General features: G+C 35.8%; 1 protein-coding gene and 1 long non-coding RNA gene across 35 annotated transcripts in view; one reads left to right on the top strand and one right to left on the bottom strand.

The window, feature by feature from the left end:
* LOC106870471 (uncharacterized) overlaps positions 1 to 16853 on the top strand; it is a 71443-nt gene that overhangs the window by 12130 nt on the left and 42460 nt on the right. For 13 of the 32 annotated variants that reach the window (XR_016244144.1, XR_016244143.1, XR_016244142.1 and 10 more), the window contains exons 1-2: positions 2912 to 3490; positions 16026 to 16101. This is a non-coding gene — a long non-coding RNA (uncharacterized LOC106870471). The other 19 variants (XR_016244161.1, XR_016244159.1, XR_016244154.1 and 16 more) reach the window with 9 other exon arrangements.
* LOC149132555 (uncharacterized) overlaps positions 1 to 16853 on the bottom strand; it is a 106809-nt gene that overhangs the window by 85282 nt on the left and 4674 nt on the right. Inside the window, exon 2 of one of the 3 annotated variants that reach the window (XM_089362111.1) lies at positions 7487 to 7648. The exons of 1 other annotated variant lie outside the window; for it this stretch is intronic. The gene's annotated coding sequence lies outside the window, so the exon portion shown is untranslated. The remainder of the gene's footprint in view (positions 1 to 7486; positions 7649 to 16853) is intronic. One more of the 3 variants, XM_089362113.1, reaches the window with a different exon arrangement.

Raw genomic sequence — 16853 nt, 5'->3', positions numbered from 1 at the left:
GAGCCAACATTTTGTTTTAGATATTCAACAGCCCAATTATTTCACAGGACAAGAGGCATGTAAAATTATTTTAGATGTATTTATCGTAATGTTGTTACAACAGCAAACAAAAGTATAGCACGCAGATATTATATAAATAAACCTTGTTATAAAACACTAATCACATGCATATAAGCAGTGTAATAAATTTAATGGAGCAGCACATCTCCTCCAGCAGAGCCTCATGTCAAAGTGACATTACACCCACATATGTAAACAATGCAAACAAGAGAGCGGAGAAAGAGATTATTTCCAAGAACATAGGTCATGATGACCTTGCACTAATTCTAACTAGTAGTATGTGTAAACAAAAGTGCAGTAGAGTAAGTAGTGTTAAGAGTTAACCTAAATAGCGCATATATCTTCATAAAGGGAAGAAAAAGGAGTGCCGGAAAGATTTTTAGAACACAACTATTATTATATTTTGAAATGAAATTTATTTTATATAATCTGAATGAAGAAGTGTGTCACGTATGTTGAAATGAATTTATTCTTGCCGTTAAAATGCATTAATTAATAAAACTACTTACACCATTTAGTTATGTTTAGCTTACAGCAACTTTTACTATTAACGAAATACTTAAAATAGTTATAGTTTGAGAAACTGTTAAGAAGTGACAAGAAAGCAACAAATGAAATTTACAATCAAACATGTTTAATTCTTTCGATCTAATTTAGTGTTGGTAGGACAAATCCGTGATTTATATAAGGGTGCAATTAGTTATTAAAATTGTAATACCCACCGAAAGAAAGAAAGGACAGAAAGGCTGAAGGAAGGAAAGAAAGAAAGACAGCGGTAAGGAAGTAATATTTTTAAATAGAACATAATTGATGTAATGTAGTTGAAAACTGTGTGCGTGTGTGTGTGTGTGTGTGTGTGTGTGTGCGTGTGTATGATTTATGTGTATGCCATGTATGTAAAGATCTATTTCCACATAAGCTGACAGTTTATATTACGTCATAAACTTGGCAAGAAAAGGGAACAATTAAGGTAAACAAGAGAAATTTGTAGTCTGACTTTAACAGACATGCGCACGCACACATACACACACACACACCCATGCACATATAAATGAAGTATGTGCCTATTCACTGCTTGTCTGTGTGTTTGGGGACAGCATAACCTGTTGCAGATGTCAGTCTACACTCATACTGCACTGAGTACATAAAAAGCAAGCAGGCAAAGAGAGACTATCAATTATAGGAATAAGAAAGAGAAAGAAGAGAATAACAACATCCCAACATAGGAAAAAACACTCTATGATGTAACAACAGCTTAACCCTTAGAGAAGAGTGGAAGGGCAACAGAATTTTTTCAATGTTTAAAGCAAGTATGTAGTGATGCTTTCATTGGGCTTTTCTCCCCCCAGTTGTTTTAATCTATTCACTACAGGCTGAATTTGAAAAGTTTTCAAGTTTAACCACTACAGAATCCGACTAATCAACATATCAGTTATATTATGGCTTAGAACGAGACACGAAGTTGTTGCAAATAAAATTAAATATTACTCCATATAACTTTGACATTCTTTTTATCTGCCTAAAAATACCAAGATTAATTGTATAAACAAAGGTGTGCCTGAGTAAATAAATATTTATGCAAGTAATAGTATTATTTGGTGGTGGTGGTGGGTAGTAGTAGTAGTAGTAGTAGTAGTAGTAGTAGTAGTAGTAGTAGTAGAATTCAACTATACGGTTTGGACATTAGTAACACTTTTGAAACTTATTTTCTAAATTTTGATGTGTTTTATTTTCCTGTCTTGTTGAGAATGTTTTCATCTGAAAGAAGCAGTCATTCTATTTGAAATGATTTAATATATGATTTGTAGATCAAAACCTGAAGCTGTCTAGTTTAGTAATGAAATTAAAAACAAACCGTAAACTGTTTCCTCATATAAACTTTAAACTTATAATACCAATCCAAATTAAACGAAACAGGACTTTAATATTTAAGCTCAAATATAAAGTACTTTATGCGAACAGTCATATAATTTATAAAGGAACGACTAATTGAGAACTAATTAAAAATATATTTTAATATAGATATTTGAATTACAATCCGGAATACATATGCAAGAATAGGTGCACATATGTTTATAAATGTATATATAGATGCGCACGCATGCATACAAATGGCACACTGTATATATATACATATGTGTCGTGTATATGCGTGAGTGTGGCCATATGTGTGTATGTGTATATATATATATATATACATGCAAATGTTTCTCAAGAAAATGTAAAAGGATAGGTTTGTAATTACTTAGTGTCTGTGAGAAATTTAACTTTGTTATCAAAGGGATAGGAGAAGGCCAATCAAGCCTCATCATTGAAAACATCATTGACTACAGTGTCTCTTAGTTGTATGTAGACATTTGCAAGTTTAGACAGACATGCGCATACACAGATAACATGGCTGTGTTTAGAGGTGTAACGCAAAACTGTTTCTTACAATCTTGCGTTTAATTAAGAAAATAGTAACAGGGTACTTGCACTGATTCAAAAAGTTTAACGAAATAATCATTAAGCAACCGGCACAAATGGAATACCATATATAACAACTATACCGAACACGGAATTATTTTCTTGAATTCTAGGAACATTGATTCCTGAAAAGACAAAAATTATTTGATAGAGAATAATTTTCGTAATTATACACTGAAACAAAACCTAAGTATGCATATGTATGTATATATATATCAATATATATACAAATAAATATATATATATATATATATATATATATATATATATATATATATATATATTTGGTGGGTGTTAGTGTGTGTATGTATATATGTATAAAACAACCAGGAGTACAAAAGTTATACTGTATTTTTCTAGATATCCAGAAATATTTCAGGTAAGAAAGAATCCATCTATACTGAAATAAGCTTTAAAAATGACATACGGTCATTACTTGCGTGATAAACTTCAATCATGTTCTTCAGCTATGTATTTATGTTTGTAAGTGTGAAGGTGGGTTTCTTACCAAATGCCAACAAAACTGAAATGAGGTTTTCAATCAAGATTTAATATGTTAAAAAGAAATAGATTTAACTTGTAATTATATCTTTAATTTTCATTTTGAATGATTTTTCTCTTGTAATGGAGAAAGTTATTGAGAAATTAGAATCTTATCAAATGAGCTTCAATAGTATCAACAAACTTTGTTGGAAGGCAACGTCCAGAGTAGCTGGCCCGAAACGCAGATTAACATATGTAAAATACGCGAACATCTAATTTTTATAATCTAAAGAATATATTTGTTGATAAGAGAAAATAGAAAATAGTATAAGCTTTGCAGAATTTCATTCTCCAACATTTATGCGCGTGCGCATTCAATCCATGACCCAAATTTTGTAGCTCCATTGGCTAGTTTGCTTGTGACCAACAGTGAAACTTTACCATCTTTAATCTCAAGTCATCTTCTCTATACCAGAGAAAAGTAAGAACTTTATTCTTTTAAAACTGTTTGTCATTTAATGTTTTCCTAATAGTTTAAGCTAACTGCTTTACTAACCCTCAAAACTATATCATTTTACTAGATGGTATCAAAGCCTACCAACATTCTACTACAGTAAAACAATTATCATCTCAAACACACACTCAATCTTTTAATTCTTTTGATACTGTTTAAATCTATGGAATACATTTTTGTTATCTCACTACAGGCTAACCTTCACAATATGACAACTGTGAAACACCAATAAAAAATACACAACAAAAAAGTTTTGTCCAATATTTTAAAATTAAACTTAAGTAAATCAACTATAGCGTTATAATAACACTTTATAGCATTAAATCTATCCATATAGGTAATATATATAGAGTGTGGTAAATCTAGGGCAAGTAGATGTGATGTAGACTAAAATATATAAATTGCACCTAGAATTCCAGAGGTTTGAAAAATAGTATTATTTCAAAGCAGAGAAAACCAGCATCAAAAAAGAACCTTTTATCTAAATGTAAAAGTATTAACATTCATTAAATTAAACTTTCCAAATGAAATCTTTTCACATTTAATTAGAATATTTCAAATATAAGAATTTTTGCCAATTTGTCACACAAGAACACCTTAAATTCATATCGCTATGTTATTCTATAAAGATCTAGATAATCTTTATAAATGTTATTTCGGTTATACATATACCCACCAAGAAGATTGATGTCACAAAAGAAATAACTGTTTTATTGATTAGGTTTGGCTTTTAAGAAAAAAAAAATTTGAAAGACAAACCATCTAAGATCATTTAGTGACAGAGATTCGATATTACTTCACTGACCAATTTCCATGCCTTCATCACCATTAAAACATTATTACAATAGTCCTAAATACCTATAAAAATGGAGTGTCAACAACACAGAGTTACTTTTCAGTGTAGAAGTTTAGCTTATTGGAAAATATTCATAAAATTGTCCAACCTTAGAGCATGAACCAAATACTAGATTGACTATTTGTCTCTCCATCAGTCATATACCACATATATGCATATACGCACACACACACCATACCATAAAATGAAATGTTATACACACACATCCATCACACAAGATTAATATTCAATCTAAATGTAGTTTCTGCAAGAGAAGTTATTTGCTATATATCGATATTAAACATTAAATTTACAGTCATTCTTCACAGTTAACTTGATAATAAGCTTGCTATTTTCCAATTTCATATTTATATCATATTAGTTATTTTATCCATTTATAGTGACTATAATAGTTTACATATTGCAATAATCATGTTTCTTTTGCAAGTATCTACAACAGTCATTATTAAACAATATTAATCAACCATAAAAACAACAGTTTGTTTATAGTCAAAACAATATCATGAATTCCACTGTTTCCGACAAGATAAAGTTTGTTTTAGAAAATACTCCTAAATCTCTCTTTCTACAGGGAGAGACCCCAATCTTCAGAAATATATGCCCCATTCTAAAGAAAAGCAACCCCTCTAAACCTGCCAATTACAGTATTCACTCTCATTTGTACTACCTTAGAAGAGGGAGAGCCACAAACAATGATAGCCTACAACTCTCTCTCTCTCTCTCTCTCTCTCTCCTTCTCTCTCTCTCTCTCTCCTTCTCTCTCTCTCTCTCTCCCTCTTCTCAATACTTCCCCTTCTAAAACAGCTCTCACAAAGCTAGATATAGTGGTGACCTTTTCTCTGTATCACTCATCAGTGGTCTCTTGCCCTTGAGAAATTTGGTAAATGCAGTACCTTTGATCTCAACATCAGTAAAGCAACCTGCATGTGAATCTCTCATCAAAACTGATAATCTAAGAGCTCTAATCTTCAGATACATTCAAATTACATTATTGCAGCCTGTTTTGGAATTTTCATTGACCTTCACTCTATCGACTCTGGTGTACCCCAGCGTTAAGTTTTCTTCCTGTACATTACTGATCTACTTGCATTAGGTTTTGCAATGGCTACTGTTACACAGGCGATACCACTTTCTATTCTTCTCAAAACTTCCCCACATGTCATCCACATGCAATCTAGACATCCCATACCACATCTTCACAGACATCATTAACAAAGACCTCAAAGGCATCTTGCAATGGTGTCGTGTCGGCCTTGTGCCACTCTTCATACCAAAAAGACATCACTACACCTCACTGCATTTCAACATTAGCAGCACACCATTATTGCCATTTGTGACTATTTCAAATGATTGGCCTCACTGTCACTGAGGATCTGCCATGGTGAAAACATGACCTTAACATATCTAGGACCACATCTCAAAAACTGGTCCTTCCCTTCAGTCCACAACAATTATTAAGGTTCTACAAAGCTAAGGCTAAATTGAGAAAGGAGAACTGCTTGCACAGCTGAGACCATGCTGCTACCACATACACAAACATCCTAAACCCCATCCAGAGAAAGGCCACTCAACTAACTGGCACTCACAAGCATATTCCAGCCTCTGACCCATACACACTGTTTCTTCTCTCTCTTTTCTACCTCCATTATGGTAGACTCTGCTGTTCCGAACTATCAGATCAAAAAGAGGGGCATTCCAGTAGTGTTGAGACTTTTTAGAAGAGACACATAGATTATTATAATTTTAGTATATTATTACTATATATCTAATAAGCTGACCTGCCAATTTTTGTTATTCCAGATTGAAGGAGATGGCTGTATCAGCACTTTGAACATACCCTACTTAACACTGTTTGTCATAGCTAACTAGTCTGCAGAATGCTGTCAGAATATTTAGTAGCTGACTATGCAATAGAGTTTTGTATTAAAGTGGGAAAAAATGCAACAGAAACTTATGAAAGGCACCGTACTGCTTATGGATTAACTTTTTTTGCTGGCACAATCAACCTATCTCTATCTAGGTCGTCCCTCAGTACGCCCCAAGACTGTTTCCACACATTTCCCCCATTCATCTCGATCTTCCATAATGGTCCTCAGCTCCTGTACCCCTTCTATACAAATATCCTCCAGCAAGTTCTCGATACGGGTCATCTTCCTCCTTCCTCTCCTAGTTCTTCCTTCTCTTGATTGTTAGAGCACTAGCTCGTTAGCAACTTCATCGGTGTGTCTGATGCAGTGTCCAGCTAACCTCATCCTTCTATGCTGTATCTTCAATGTTACTTTTGGTAATCCCTGGAATGAGTTGGCATTTGTTGTATGACTCTCCCAGGAGACATTAAGAAAACCATTCTAAACATCCTCATATAACAACCATCCAACTGCTTTTTCAAGGCTTTAGTGAGCGTCCATGTTTGTGTTCATGTGTTCATGCTAGCACAAAAGAGGTTAAAAAAAACAGTGGAGAGGAGGTGAGAGACAATGAGAGGAGTGGGGGAGAGAGAGGGATAAAAGAACATCAGAGTTGGTCAAGAAAATTCGCAATTTTCTAGATGAAGACGGTTTTGTGTCTAAAAAGACAGTAAACTTACAATCTGTAGTTGATGTGGCAACTGTACACAGATCTATTCATAGAGATCTAAACATGTGCAAAATTTGTGCAAAGTTTGTTGCCAGGGTGCTCAGTGACAAGCATCCTGATAAACAACAACTTGACAGAGATGGGCATGAAAACTATCCTCGCTCTCCCAACAGTCCAGACCTTGCTCCTTAAGTCTTTTAGTTGCTCCCCAACCTGAAAGAGAATGTCTGGGGCAGTCGTTTCGAAGACATTGAGAAGATGAAGGAGGCTGTAGCAAGCAGTATTCAGTAGGATGTGTCCAAAGTGCTTCAATCTGGAATAACAAAAGTTGGCAGGTCAGCTTATTAGATGTATAGTAATAATAGACTAAAATTACAATAATCTTGGACAGCTATAATGACCTCTCCTAAAGTAGAGTCTCAAAACTTCGTAGGTCACCTCTTATCAGGTGATCCATGACCCACTCATCTCCTCTCTTCCTCTCATTAACCATGTTGTGTTTAAACCCCATCCAAGGCCCCCATACTAACCATTATCTACTCTTCAGAATGTCAGTCCTCAGGAATACCATGCATTTCTTTCCTGTACTCATAGACTTGCAACAGTTAAAACAGAACTTTAACATCATCAATCTCACCAGTCTTGGACAACCCTCAAAGACCATGGGCCACTGCCACTTCTTCCAGATAAAGCTAGAAAGAAATAAGAAAATTGTTACTAAATTAAAACATAAATCTAGTTGAACCTCATATTTAACATTCATCATATATTCTAAATGTTAAAAAGGAATATTTTCTTTATTTTAAATGTCACTAATCTATTGTCCCACCTACAACTCCAAAAAGGTTTCTCTACTTATCATCTTTACAACCATAACCTACACACACCAAAGTATACACAAGTCTCATCACATTCACATAAAACCAGGTAAAAACGCCAGTGCCATCACATAGAGGAAAGTTTACAGGAGTCACATCTGCATCTCTACTTCACTAGTTCATCAAATCTTCTCACAGGTTCAACCTACTCTAAATCAATGCAAATAGCCACCAGCCATACCCCAAAATCTGCTACAAGCATTTTGATTGATATATCCTTCTAACTAACCTATTTTCCAAACACCCAAAAACACCACACTGATAAACCATAGCTAAACCAAGAAATGATACACACACACACGTGTGTGTGAAGTGTGCTTCCCACCTACATAGTTTCAAGTTCAATCCTAGTATGTGGCACCTGGGCCAAGTGTCATGTACTATAGCCCCAAGCCAACCAAAGCCTTGCAGGTGGATTTGGTAGACATAAATTGAAAGGAAGCCTGTCATGGAAGGGTGTTCACTGTCTTGACATCACATGGTGGTTGTAAGCATGTGTCATCATCATGCAAGTGGTGTCATTTGTTTTTTGTATTTCCCATGGAAAATTGGAAATGAATGACATCACTTTCGGTCATGGGGAAATATTACCTTAACTGGAAACAGGTGAGAGTTGGCAACAGAAGAGGCATCTAGCCATAGAAAATCCATTCCAACAAATTCTGGTCCACCAAAGCAGGCGTGGAAAGTGGATATTAAAATGATGATGATGATGATGATCACACAGAGATAAATAGATAGACAGACAGATAATAAAATGCTGTACATGAGGTCGACAAAAGAGGAAACAGGAAAAAATACACAAGGACATGGACATGCTCTTCTCTTGTCTCATTTGTTTAACAACCAAATATCATCACAATTTCAATACCTTATCAATGATATTGTTCAGTTTGGTAACATCAATGGCAAAATGCTGCTGGGGGTATAAATGTATGAATATGAAGGACAGAATAAGACAAGTACAATAAAAACAGGGTCTTCAGACAGAATGGTAAAAAGGATGAGTTATGAGGAGAATCAGAAAATATATAAAATGTAAAAGAACAGCAACAAAAGCATAAATATATAACACAAGTATTTGCATACATGGAAGGCCTTTTGGCGATATGGCAGAATTAAGATGTGATATATGATAAATAAATAAATATGTATGTATGTATGTATGTATGTATGTATGTATGTATGTATGTATATATCTATCTATCTATCTATCTATCTATCTAGTATTTTTTAAATTATTATAAATCTTCCACTGAGGAGGGAGCCGGTTTCCAACAAAGATACAAGGCTTCATCTTTGGGATGTAGTTAACACAGACAAATTCACATTTGGAACTTGAGAAAAGTTTTGCATATTTTTACTGTTCCACTCACAGATTGGACTTGTAATGTATGGATCAGCCGGTCAATTTCTCTTTCTGAAAATCCCAGTTTATCCAGATTCTCCTTTCAACATTTACTAACAAAACCTAGTGCATCAATTATTATTGGTATGAAGATGAATTCATGGTCTGGATATAGAAGCAGAAGGTTTCAAAGCAGTTGTCCACAGATATCCTCTTTTTCTTTGATTTTCAAAGAAATATTTATATGTGAAGACAGCTAACCTCTCTGATGGTGCATACCTTTGCCCCTCTGTCCCAAACAACAATATCTGGCCTGTTGTGCTTACATTTAACAGAAGTTTTGATGGGAATATTCCACCAGAGACAAGTTAATTCAACTTAAGTCAATTTTCGATGTAAGTTGTGTCTCTGGGAACCAATTAATGATGTAGGGTGAGGTACGCCTGTATTAGCAATTGGTTAACAACTGATGAAGAATTAGGGCCCTTCTGTGTTTTACACTCAGTATACGTTATGTCGTATATTATTTATATATATATATATATATATATATATATATATATATATATATATATATATATACTTGTGTGTGTGTGTGTTTATTGTTGACATGGAGAAAAATCTTTGACAGGATCCCCCACTCCCCTATCTGGTGGTCAGTGTGGAAACTAGGGATAGACAAGTGGTTGGTGAGAGCTGTACAAGCCATGTACAGGGATGCTGTTAGTAAGGTGATGGTCAGCAATGAGTATAGCAATGAATTCAGGGTACAAGTAGCAGTTCACCAAGGATCAGTCCTCAGCCCCCTCTTGTTCATCATAGTACTCCAGACAATAACGGGAATTTAAGATGGGCTTAAATTACAAAGCAGCCTTTGTAACAAATATTAGTTACCACATATTCTGTTCGTTTTATAACACCTAGTGTTTATATAAGATGATTACTCAGGACAGTTACTACAGCCAATGATGTTCAAAACAGCACAGTCAAGTTAAGTTGGATGTGTTAATCAATATACATCTAGGTTATATATATATGATGGACTCTCTCCCATCAAAGACGACATATGGGTGTTCAGCTTTTACCAAATGACCTGCACAAATGATTTGTCTATAGTGATCAAATGTATGTGCTGCGCATTAGCTCACTCTCTCCATCAAATCGACATTGTCTTAACAGGTGCACAGGACAACATGAGATGAAATGTTTTGCTCAAGAACACAAAGCACGATTTTCAAATGTTGGGCCTCATGGAGGCAATGACAAGTGACTGAGACCTTTGGTGATATGCCGTGCTTGAGAAGATCCGTCAAGCCAAGTGAAATCACAGTCGTGGCCGATGCCAGTGTCATGTAACTGGCACCTGTGCCAGAACACTGGGCTTCACGAAGGCAGTGACAAGTGACCAAAACCTTTGGTAATATACCGTGCTTGAGAAGACCTGTCAAGCTAAGTGAGATCGTGGCCAATGCCAGTGTTTCATAACTGGCACGTAAAAGACACCCACTACACTCTTGGAGTGGTTGATGTTGAGAAGGGCATCGAGCTGTAGAAAGCATGCCAAATCAGATGGGAACCTGGTGCAGCTCCCCAGCTTACCAGTTTTTAGTCAAACTGTCCAACCCATGCCAGCATGGAAAACAGATGTTTGATGATGATGATGATGATGATGATGATGATATATACATTGCCACTAGCTAAGTTCATGAACTGATCTTGGAAAACTGTCACTGAACAACTGATGAACTTGATATTATTGGTTTGTCCTGGAGCTCCTATCAACAAATTTAGAGTGAGGAATTGCAAAAATGAAAAGAGTTGCAGCAAAATCTGCGCCTCACTTTCTCAAGGAAGATCATAAGCAGTCACAACTGAATGCATGTCATGAACTGAAAGAACAGTGATGAAAGCTGGCACTATTGAACTTGCAGATATGGAAGAGGTGAAGAATAAAATGATAGAAGCATTAAAAAGTATCAGTTCACAAGAGTTCCAGGACTGCTTCGAACAGTGGAAAACACGTCTGAACCGATGCATTGCTTCAAGTAGAGAATACTTTGAAGGTGATAAAAGTGTAAACAGGTAAAACTAAGTGAATAAAATAACATTGCAAAATTCCGGTTTCTTTTGGTTATCCCTCGTACCTACTACAAATGTGCCCAAACTCCAGTCTTTGTGGTTTGGGATTTAACCAGATCTGAAAACACTGCAAAATTGACTGTTTGTAATGTAACAAAATAGGCTTTACATAAATATTTTAAAAATTGACAAAAATTGTTTTCTTTCGAAAACCTGATAAAAATAGGTAACTGCTATACCATGGTTACTATTAATTTGTGTAGTTTGAAGATGATTATCACCTCAGTTTCAAAGACATGACATCACAAATGTGGCTAATTATTCATTTAGGCTAATTAAGCAAGATTTTGACTGATTCACTAACCATTCAAATTGTCATCTCTCCTAAAATATTCATCCAAATTTCACAAATGAGGTATCAAAATGTTTCTTTTTGGATGCTCTCCATGAAAAAGTACAGTATAGATTACATTTAAATCATCATCATCATTTAATGTCTGTTGTCCATGCTGGCATGGGTTGGACAGTTTGACTGGGCTGGCACACTGGAAGGCTGCACCAGACTGCAGTCTGATTTGACATGGTTTTCTATGGTTGGATGCCCTTCCTAATGCCAACCACTCCGAGAGTGTAATGGGTGCTTTTACATACCACTGGAACAGGTGACATTTGTGTGATGCCGGGATGCATTTACGTACCACCAACATGGGTGCCAATTTGTGTGATACCAGTATTTGCTATGACTGCAATTTTGCTCGGTTTGATAGGTCTTCTCAGCCACCTCACCCCCATGAGGTCCAACACAAGAAGGGGACTCAGCCACTTTACCTCCATGAGGCCTAACACTTGAAAGGAACTCAACCACTTTGCCTCCATGAAGCCCAACACTTCTATTTGCTAGAATAAGTACAGGATGGAGAAAATTCAGACAGCTTTTATCTCTGTTGGCAACAAAAGGCCTTTCTCACCAAGTGAAAGGAAGATTGTATGACACTTGTGCACAAACAGCCATGTTACATGGTAGTGAGACATGGGCTCTGAATTCAGAGGACATGCATAGACTAGAAAGGAATGAAGCTAGTATCCTCCATTGGAGCATACTCGTTTGTCACAGCAAATGTTTATGACTATACACTCAATGAGGCTGGCCCTTGTATCAAATCTGTCCCTGTCAAACTTTCCCACCTTTCATCTTCCTAACACGCATCCTCCACCACCCTTCCACCTACAGCTCCTGTTATCATATGTCAACACAATCTACATATATTTCTTTCCTTTGTGATACCAGTTACCTCCTCCTCTACTTTCTTTTAAAATCCATCCCTTATTCTCAATATTATCCCTTCCCACTTCATTTCCCACTGATCACTCTTTTTGGTCCCTACAGTTATCCCTTCCTCTCCTCATGCATCTCTTCGACACCTTTGCTTGACCCTCCCTCATATTTTAGCCTCTGAACACATGTCATAAAGCCACCTCCCTTTCTACTACAACACCACTCAGTTGAGAGGGCTTGGCAACCTCACTAGTGTTGGTGTTATGAAAAAGTACTCAGTACACTCTATAAAGTGGTTGGCATTAGAAAGAGCAACCAGCCACAGAAACTAGCCTATAGCAGACATTAGAGCTCAACACAGTTTTCCAGCTCACTGGATCCAGTCAAACCATTCAACCCAAGCCAGCATAGGTGACAGACATTAAATGATAATGATGAATTCAATAATAAAGATCCCCGTCTGATATGTTAAATATCACAAGTATTATTACTTTGTCTGATGGCATACAAATATACCTCAGATTTTGCTTTTCTGAAATCAAAATTAGAGTAATTTATAATAAATAGTATTTCGAATGAAATGAGGAGAATATACTGTTAGGTTTCCTCAACAGAATTATGTCCAACATTTAATGAATTATCCCCCAAAAAGAAAACAGTTTCAACATCTTCATTTGATATTCCATCTTAATGTTAGTGAAGTAGAAGTGACTTTTTATCTAAACTAAGTTTCTATTCTCATAATATATGGTTCCATCCATCTTCTGACAACCTATGTGCATGACTCACATTTCTATCATCTCCATCAAAAGATCCCACTGTACCAACGTGACCATCTCCAAGGCCAAAATATGTATCCTTATCAAAAAGTTCTCATAAACATTACACATCTCTACCTACAAACAGTCTTTTTAAACATATCTACAAGCTAACTGCACACTACATTGACTTGAGAGATCTACAAAACAGACATCAATAATATTGGATCTTACTACTTTCTCACAAGCCAATGAAGAAATATGTACATGTTGCTCAACTTGCTAGAAATACAAGCAAAATCTCCCTAAAATCACACCCTACCATTTTAATAAAGGATACATTGAATAATAATGTAGTCATAGATATAGAAAATTACAGTGCATCTTTCTATGACATCCTATACAGTAATGGGCACTACTATTTCTTACAGGGAACACTAAGTTTGAGAAACAGAAACAGCTGTATATAAGAGAATCTACTTCTGCTTTGAAGCACCAAATACAAAATAATTTTAAGTTCTATCCAAAGTTCCTTACTTTAAACCTAATCAGTGAGTGATTTGGAATCAAATAATCAAAAAACATCAGTATAAGCCTTTTCTCCTTTTCTCTCTTTCTTTCTCCCCCTTTCTCCTACTAGATGTGAGTAGCCATGCAGACCCTTCTAAAAAGAACCTGCTCTGCCCACCACCCACTTTTCATAGTAACCCCTTCGTTCCCTAGCATGAGCCCCACATCCCCCAGGGTCCACAGTCCCATGAACTGCATGGCAACCTCAAGTCAGGCAAGGGACACATAATAAGCATGCAGTCCACATTGAAAAGTGGCTGGTGTTCAGAAGAGCATCCAGCCATAGAAACAATGCCAAAGCAGACACAAGTGCATGATGCAGTCCTGGAACAGTCAAATCCTGTCGAACCATCCAACCTATTCCAGCATGAAACATGGATGTTCAATGATGATAATGAATATTATTATACATCACTGAGATACAAGTAAAAGCCCAAAGATATTCTGGGCTTCAACCTCTGTCATTAATGACCGTGGATGAAGGTCATTCACAGCATAGTGTGAATGACAGATTGTTGTGTCCCCACTCTCCACATCACTGATGGAGCCAAAGGAAATTTGGCACCAGCATTGTTGCACGAAAAGAGTGACCAGAAAAGGGTTGTAGATGACATCAAACTGCCTCAGGGCTCTGACTCCAAATTTTTCCTCAAGGTTTACCCCCAAAACCTTTCCTACAGCTAGGTATGGTCACAAGGCAGCAGAGGTTTCAAATCAGAGTTTTCTTCTCCCTAGATGGCTTCCCCACCCTGGCTAACAAACTCCATCTGTCTAACTGATTTGTTGATTAACTTGTAGCTGGGACTCTGACAAATACTACTATTCTGAGCAAGCTTGAAAACAACAGTGTCTAAGAGGTGTTCTCAAAACCCATAATTAGCAAAAGGTTAAAAAATGAAGATACAGTACCCCAAATTCCTCATCCTCAATAGCTCTTCTTATGGTCATTCTAATAATGTGTATACTTAATATTTTGTTTTATATTAGTAGCAGTATGGTATCTTAACTGAAAATAAAACTTAGCATAATGTCTTTGAGATTCTAGAAAGAAATAATTAAAAACAAGGAAATTTAATTGAATTTTAACTATATTTTTCAAGAGAATCTGCTTCAGGGAATCCTACTTGGTTACTCAAACATGAATTCAAACATTTAAGATTTTGTATCCAGCAGATGCTTAAGACATGATTTTATTTTCTCCTTTAGCAGCTGTATACACTAAGGTACTGGAAAAATAGAGACAATGTCTCAATTATACAGATTCTGAGATAGGCAACACCTTTGTGTATTTGTAAAGCAAAGTAACGTGAAGCAGGCTCCTAAGTATTGAATATTATTGACATTGATTATTGCTTTCATGGAACAGAGACCACCACTGTCTTGTACGTAGAGTAAGAAATCATTGTATGAATGTATTTGATTTAAATTCAGGAAGTGACTAATGAAAACTACAGTATGTCATAAAAGGTGAATTGTTGTTCAGGTCGTACGATAACAATGTCCATTACTGTAAAAAGCTGTTAAAGGTTCCATCTCCATTGCCTCTAATTTACAATTAAAATATTTTAGTAGTGAAAAGAAACTAAATTAATGATAGAGTTTACACCAGTAGTTCTCAACTGCAGCTCCCAGGGACACATGCAGTCCTCAAGCATCCTACCAGCAGCCCCCAACAGTCTTCCCTTTATAAATATAATAATTTTTTCTTTAATTGATTTGTGTTTTACTTTTTTAGTGTGGTTCCCTAAAAAAAATCCAAGTTTTGGATCTGGCCCAGATATTAAAAAGGTTGAGAATCCCTGGTTTAGGATGTTGATCAAGAAGAAATGTGGATATGAATGATTATTTCAATCCATGTAGAAAGAAAAGAATAGACACTGAGGTAGATAATTAAATAAGATAATCAGACCACCTACTTAAAGAATTCTGCAGAAGTGAATTACATTAACTATTGAAACAAGATGTAACTAGAGCTGACTTGTCTTTCTCTAGAACTTCTGAAACATTAGAATGCATCATCCAAATACAAAATGGCAGTATTGGGGATCTGGGTGATATTTTCTTATAAAAAATGAAGCAGTGAAATATTGAGATTTACAACTCTATTTCTTATCTACCAGGATATTTAGTAACAATGTCTTTTTTTTATTCTTTTGACAGTTTTGCAGTACATAAGAACATGAACAGTTTCCTGAACCAGTCAAGTAAAAGAGATTTGAAAAAACATTAATAGCAGGTTCTTATTTTAATTCTATTCATTTTCTTTTTCATACAAATGTTATATACCAGGATTTTTTTATTTATTTATTTACTTGCTGAGTCTGGAGGGAGGTGGTGCCCATAGCCTTTGAAAACCCTTCAAGACCAATGAGATTGATGCTACTAATGATCTTCTTGAACAAGAAAGGTATGAGAAGGGAGGGAATTCAAGAGGCTAACTGTTCTGGGAAGAAAGAATACTAGGTGTAGTGATTAGTGGTGGACCTGAGACGGTTGGATACAGCAAGAATGATAAGAGGGGAAAAGACAAGAGGGTCGGGAATCCCTAAGCATCTTTAGATAAAAGAGTGCACACCTGAAGGCCAGAAGTGAGAACAGGTCTGTGAATGACTTTATGCCACTCGCTCTGATGGCCCTTTTCTTGATGTGGCACAGGATGTCTGTGTCTGTAGCAACAACACCATTCTAGATGAGAGAGCAGCACTCCAGCGCGGGCCTCATTTCAACTGAGTGAATTGTAACTACTTACTTTGGGAAGAAGTAACTTCCACTGCTTCTCAGTTTCCTTACAGGTATAATCAACAATGGAGTTACTACATCAACCATTAAAGATAACACCTGTTTGGTTTGATTCAAATATCTGTGATACATTTACAGTTTCCTTTACCTTCATGCTTTTAATAATTCTCATTCAATATTCATCACTATTTCAGTCATATTTCCATATCTCTTTCCACTCTCATTGAAGACAATAACACTTGTGTCATT

This window comes from Octopus bimaculoides, chromosome 14 (genome assembly GCF_046866305.1).
Source record: "Octopus bimaculoides isolate indiv1 chromosome 14, ASM4686630v1, whole genome shotgun sequence".
Lineage (NCBI taxonomy): Eukaryota > Metazoa > Mollusca > Cephalopoda > Octopoda > Octopodidae > Octopus > Octopus bimaculoides.
Note: the sequence above shows the minus strand (reverse complement) of the source record. Positions and strands in the feature narration are given on the sequence as shown.